We start from the raw sequence: 6,152 nt of genomic DNA, 5'->3' as shown, positions 1-6,152 counted from the left end.
GTTGCATGGGGGTGTTCAGCCCCTGCCAAACCACAGTGTATAGTTGATGGACTCAGAAGACCCCGTGCTGTCACACCAGCTTCAGCCTCTGGGAAGTTCACACATTTGTAGCTCAAAAAATTAAAGTATGAATGGGGGCAATGGAATTTTAGTTCCGCATGCTCTGGGGACTTTGGAATTGTGCTTCTCAAACTGCAGGTCCTGGTGCTGTATCGAAATGCTGCCCAATTTCAAAAGCAGTTTGCCTTCCAGCAATTTGTGTGTAAACGGGTCCACATTTCAGAAACACAAATCCAAGGCCCCCACCAGAACTAATGGTCCATTTTAGAATATAAGCACAGCATTTGAAGATACAATACCAACTCCCATGTATCTCTAGGGATTAAATTTTTTGTTCAATCTAACAAAAATGACATTCTTACTCCATGTTTACTAATACTTCTTTTGCTGATTTTCCCCCAGCTGCTCATTCTATTTGAAGGTTTTGTGGCTAAGTCACTCGCTTCACAAGTGCTCTAAATCTGAGATTGTAGTGAATGCAAATGACAGTGGTGCTTCCCACATACCGAATGTTCCTGGGGGGCCTGGCTCTCCTTTGTCCCCTGACAATGAAAACATAAACATAATGTTACTTGCAGTCTCCACGTCTCCAAACAGCTAGAAGTCCTATGGTCAGCACTGCCTGGGTTGAGTTCCTTTGAAGAAGAAAGGACTAGAGTCTTATTTATTTATTTGAAATATTTAAACCCCCAGATTCAGGACTCCAAGTCAGCAAACAATAAAATCATTAACACACTTTAAAAACACAGATATATACAAAACAATTAAAACAGACATAGACACAAGAACAGGAAAGAAGGTCAATAAGAATCAGTGAGGGAGTGCCAAACAAAACAAAAAAGTCTTATGTCGTCATTGCAATATTGGGGTCCCTGCCACATGGCAGGGAAAAGGACGCTCGAACTGTCGATAATGTGAGCCGCAGCAAAGTTGAGAGGGCACGGTGGGATCTCACGGATCCCCCGAGCCGCCGCGGCGTCGCTCCCCGGCATGATCACATGCCGGGGAGAAAGCGACGGTGGGGAGGGTAGCCTGGCGAACTGCGCATGCTCACACATGCGCAGTTCGGCCAGGAGCCGGGGATGCGCCGGCGCAAGGACACGCCAGCGATCCCACGGTTAGCGTTGCTGCGGCCCTTCGAAAAGAACCACCTCGGTAGGTGGTTCTTTATTGGTGCGGAGCAGCGCTGGAAGGGCCGGATCAGGGACGGAGACGGTACGCTTCCCAGATGTTGCAGTGAGATCGCGCCCGTTTGCTCCGCCCCCGTTCCGTCCCGCTCCCGGCCCAAAAGGCCTCGTATGGACAGGACATGGATTTATTTTCAGCCATGCAAGTACAGAACAGGCAGTGGCCAAGAGGCACCTATAGAGCAGCTGATCTCTCCACCACGTCAAATTGCCAGAGCTGGAGAGGTCTGCACCACAAAGCACCTCAGGTGACTCACAGAGCTGTCCATTGACTTTTCCCTTTTTCTCCAAACTCATAACTCCCCCCCTCTCCCCCCCTTTCCTTTAAAACTCCTGGCTACGGACCTGGGTTACCTCCATGGATATTGAACAAGGAAGCCAGAGGACTCCCACTCATCTGCTAGCACCCACTGGTGAAACATCATCCAATAATTCTGAATCATCACATTCACAAAGAAAAGGTCAGCTACCATCCTCGGAATTGGGTTTCCTCCAAGAGAAGCTCCCATATTATTAGGCAAGTTTTAGATCTATCCTTTCACAAAACCAGCATCATTGGAGGCATTGCCATGTGTAACCCAAGAATTCCTTACCTTTTGGGCCAGTAGGACCCACATCACCTTTCTCTCCTGGTTAAAGGGAAGGAAAAAGAGGAAGGGATTAGCAAAAGATGGGGGTCATGTGGCTGGGAAAGACCGAGATGCTAGCTGGAGGGTAGCCTCAGGATGGGGTAGAATTCTGTGCCTACACCAGGCCTGCCAGCTAGCTGTGGGATGCATTCTCAGATGATACCCGTGCCCTGCCAGACTCATTTAGTTTTTGCAGATCACGCAAAGCCGAATTGTTTATGTTGGCCTTTGGAGGGTAGCCATGTATTTGGCCTGTTTTAATAGTGGTATGGTGATAGCAACGTATTTTAATAATTTAATATTTTAATGTTAATATTTTATATCTGTTATTTGTTTTTATGTTGTTTTACCTTATTGGTTTTAATGTTGTAAGTCTCCATGAGAGCCTTCGGGTAGGTGGCGACTAAAATATCTAATAAATAAATAAATATTTCTTAGGTGACCCAGAACCAAAAGGAGTTGGTGGAGGATATATGACTGATGGGGGAAATGAGCCACTGAGTGATCTGCAGAAAAGAAATGAACATCAGGGGTGTCCATTAGAGTATATCCTGGCTGAAAATATACCCCAAAATCACTGTTTAGGGTTGCTTGGATATACCCAAAGTGGCCCAAAACATTCTGAAAGTCTGGGAGTAACAGAAATTAATCTCACATTTCCCCTTTTCCAATCCAACCATGGTGGGTATAAGTACCCATTTCTGGGATAAGTATCTCAGTTGTCTGCATCCACACATGTTAATCTCTCAGCTCTCACTTATACCCAGAATTTAACTTTGCTGGTCTTGGAGGCACCACTGGACTCAAACTGAGTTCTCCCATCTGTTTGTTAACTCTTGTTTTTGTATGCTAATTGACTGATATCCACAGGTCTTACCAACCACTTTAATCCAATCTCAGCTATAATCACCCAGTTACTTATGCAACTTGACCCTAACTAGCCCTTCCTGGCAAATTACCCCCTACACCCTCTCTACTTATATGTAATTGTTAAGGACGTCTTGCTTCACTGTACCTGAAGAAGTGTGCATGCACATGAAAGTTTATATCTTGAATGAAACTTTGTTGGTCCTAAAGGTGCCACTGGACTCAAACTTTGTTCTGCTGCTTCAGACCAACATGGTTACCCACCTGAATCTAGTGATGTAGTTAGGAGACAATCTCTGTCTTTCCTCTTTACTATCAAGTATATTAGTTCCTGAATAAACCTTTATCTACACTTTACTCACGTTGTGCACCTTCACCTTTGCTGTGTTAATTATTCTGCCAACACCTACCCTGTTTGCCAATTACCTATATCATTAAAATATTCAACCATCTGCACATTACCTTGCACACCAGCAGGTCCAATTTCTCCTGGGATTCCTTGAAGGCCTTTCTCTCCTACAGGGAAAAAACAAACAGGAGTAAGCAATTAAGCAATGATTTAAACCAGTTATAGTCTTTAAGGTAGAATACCAGGCAAACAACCACTCCTGGTCCAGACCTGAAGGCAGACTTTGCTGTATGAAAGCAAAGAACTGCTTTCTTCTAGGCTGGGTACTAGGGCTTAGAAAAAAGAAGAAGGAAGAGAAAGAGTTAGATTTATACCCCGCCCTTCACTTGGGGTTTCAGAGCAGCTTACAATCTCCTTCCCTTCCTCTCCCCACAACGGACACCTTGTGAGGTAGGTGGGGCTGAGAGAGCTCTGAGAGTCACCCAGCTGGCTGCATGTGGAAGAGTGGGGAATCAAATCAGGTTCTCCAGATTAGAGTATGCCGCTCCTACCCACTACACCAGACTGGGAGGGGAAAGCTGTGCAAACGTTTTTAAAAAGAGACTCTCCAGCTGACATGCAAGAGAGAAAACTCCTTTCTTCTATTATTCATTTGTACTGCATGTTTGCAATATGATGATGAAAAAGTATCAACTAAAACAGGGTTTTCAGTCCAATACCTAATAGTTACCTACAAAGAAAAAAGTAGAAGCCAGCCCTGGCCCACCTTGGCTCCCTCTCTCGTAGGGCTGATGAAGTCGCAGGTTGCACTGGAAGTGACAGAGTGGCGATGGGACACCACCGACTGCCCCCATTTCCTTTCTGATGCCCAGCTGAGCAGAGGCAGGAAGGGTCGTGGTGTGGGTGGGAGTGCCCCACTAAAGTGGGAGCCCTGGCAAGAGCCTGAACCTCTGTCATCCAAAAATCAGCCGTACTTGGGGAGGTCAGCCTCTAGAATGACACCCGATATCCAGACTAAATAAGGCGTGTAGCAGCCCAGTCACAGAATCAATGGCGGGGGGGGCTGCCGGACCCATCACGCACGAAGCAAGGGAGCGGTGGGATGTGCCACTCCTAGGAGCCAACAGCTATTTTACTGGCGCAGGGGTGTGCGCCTGCTGGCCCCAACATCTCCACAGCAGCACTGGGCCCTTCATGTAGGCCTGGTGGGGCAAGGCCAGCCCAGCACTGCTGAGAACACCAGTTCCACAGAGGATGTGGTTGCAACAGTGCTGGTGCGTTCACCCAGACAAGAGAAGGGAGCTTGGGAGGCTAGGGTGCCAACAACCTGGAGGAAGAAAACCCTGCCTCTTTGACAGAGACGTAATGGGATGCTATTGGGAGAGCCAGTTTGGTGTAGTGGTTAAGTCCGTGGACTCTAATCTGGGAGAACCATGTTTAATTCCCCACTCCTCTACTTGCAGCTGCTGGGTGACCTTGGGCAAGCTGTAGTTCTGTCAGAGCTGTTCTTGAACGAGCAGTTCCCGAAAGAGTTTTCTCAGCCCTACCTACCTCACAGGCTGTCTGTTGTGGGGAGGGGGGGGAGGGAAAGGAGATTGTAAGGCGCTCTGAGACTCCGAGTGAGGGTGGGGTATAAATCCCATCTTCTCTGATTCTATTTGCCTGGTGGTATTATTTACCTCCATGCCATGGAAAGCTTCATTAAACATCTGAGAAAGGGGCAGGACATTTTTCTCCAGGTGGTTGGTCACCCTGTGGGAGGGGAACAGCCAGCAAACCGGGCAGGGACTGGGGATAAAGGGGGCAGAGAAGGAGAAGAAGGGGGCAACAACAGAAAAGAAGCTGGAGCTGGAGGGCACTAGGGAGAAGGAACAGAAGAAAGAATGGGCGGGAGCCAAAGACCCAACTAAGTTCTCATGAAAGAACTCTGGTGCCCTCTACTGGTCCCAGTGGATAAAACAATGTATACTAGAGTCAGGTGGGTAGCTGTGCTGGTCTGAAGCAACAGAACAAAGTTGGTGTCCAGTGGCAACTTTATCTGAAGAAGTGTGCATGCACACGGAAGCTTATACCCAGAATAAGACTTTGTGTATGTATACTGCTATAGATTAATCATTAAAGATGTATCTACAGCTGCAACTGGTCCAGTTGTTTCTTCATAGAGGGCCTTTTTTATATGTCACTAGCAGTAAAGCCCGTTGTGAAAGCAATACAACGGGATCTAGAAAGAGGCTCTGGGGCAGTGCTCTGGCTTTGGGCAAACAGTGTCAATTTGCTGTGGTGACCTCAGCAGGGTATAATGACAGAGTCCACTGTTTTCTCCAGAGGAACTGATCTCTGCTACCTGAAGAGCAGTTGTAATTGTGAGTAATCTGTAGCCCTCACCTGGAGATTGGCAACAATTGTTACCCAGGACAAAATGGCTGGTTTGGAGGGTGGAGTCTATGGCATTCTACCTGTCTGAGGTCCCACCCCTCTGCAAACCCCACCCTCTCCAGGCTCCACCCCTCAAATCCCCAGGAATTTGTCAGCATGTAGTTGGCAACCCCATCTCCTTCCCAGCTAGCCACCAACCTACCATTATCTGCCCCTTTGACTTCAGCTGACTTCTGCCCTCCCTTCTGCAGAACAGTTGTAATACTGAGTGCTCTCCAGCCCTCACCTGGAGATTGGCAACAATGGTTCCCTATGTGGGACTGACTGGTTTGGAGGGTGGAGTCTATGGCAGTGTACCTGTCTGAGGTCCCACCCCTCCTCAAACCTCACCCTCTTCAGGCTCCATCCCTCAAGTCTCCAGGAATTTCCCATCTGGAGTTGGCAACCCTATCAGGACTGGCCCCAATGTGTTTTCTCCCAAAGGCCAAAGTAGGTGACAGGACCAAGCTTAGTTGCCTACCAACAGGCACTGAGGGGAATGTAGGGTTGCCAGCTCTAAGGAGGGAAATACCTGGAGGTTTGGGGGGTGGATTCTGTAGAGGGCCGGGCGACGGAGGCATCGGCCTTCTGTCGCCCGCCTTGCCCCCCCAATCTCGGCCCGGGCGACCGCGGCTCCCGCCAGCG

The sequence above is a fragment of the Gekko japonicus genome, unplaced genomic scaffold (genome assembly GCF_001447785.1).
Source record: "Gekko japonicus isolate JY-2015 unplaced genomic scaffold, Gekko_japonicus_V1.1 scaffold1195, whole genome shotgun sequence".
NCBI lineage: Eukaryota > Metazoa > Chordata > Lepidosauria > Squamata > Gekkonidae > Gekko > Gekko japonicus.
Note: the sequence above shows the minus strand (reverse complement) of the source record.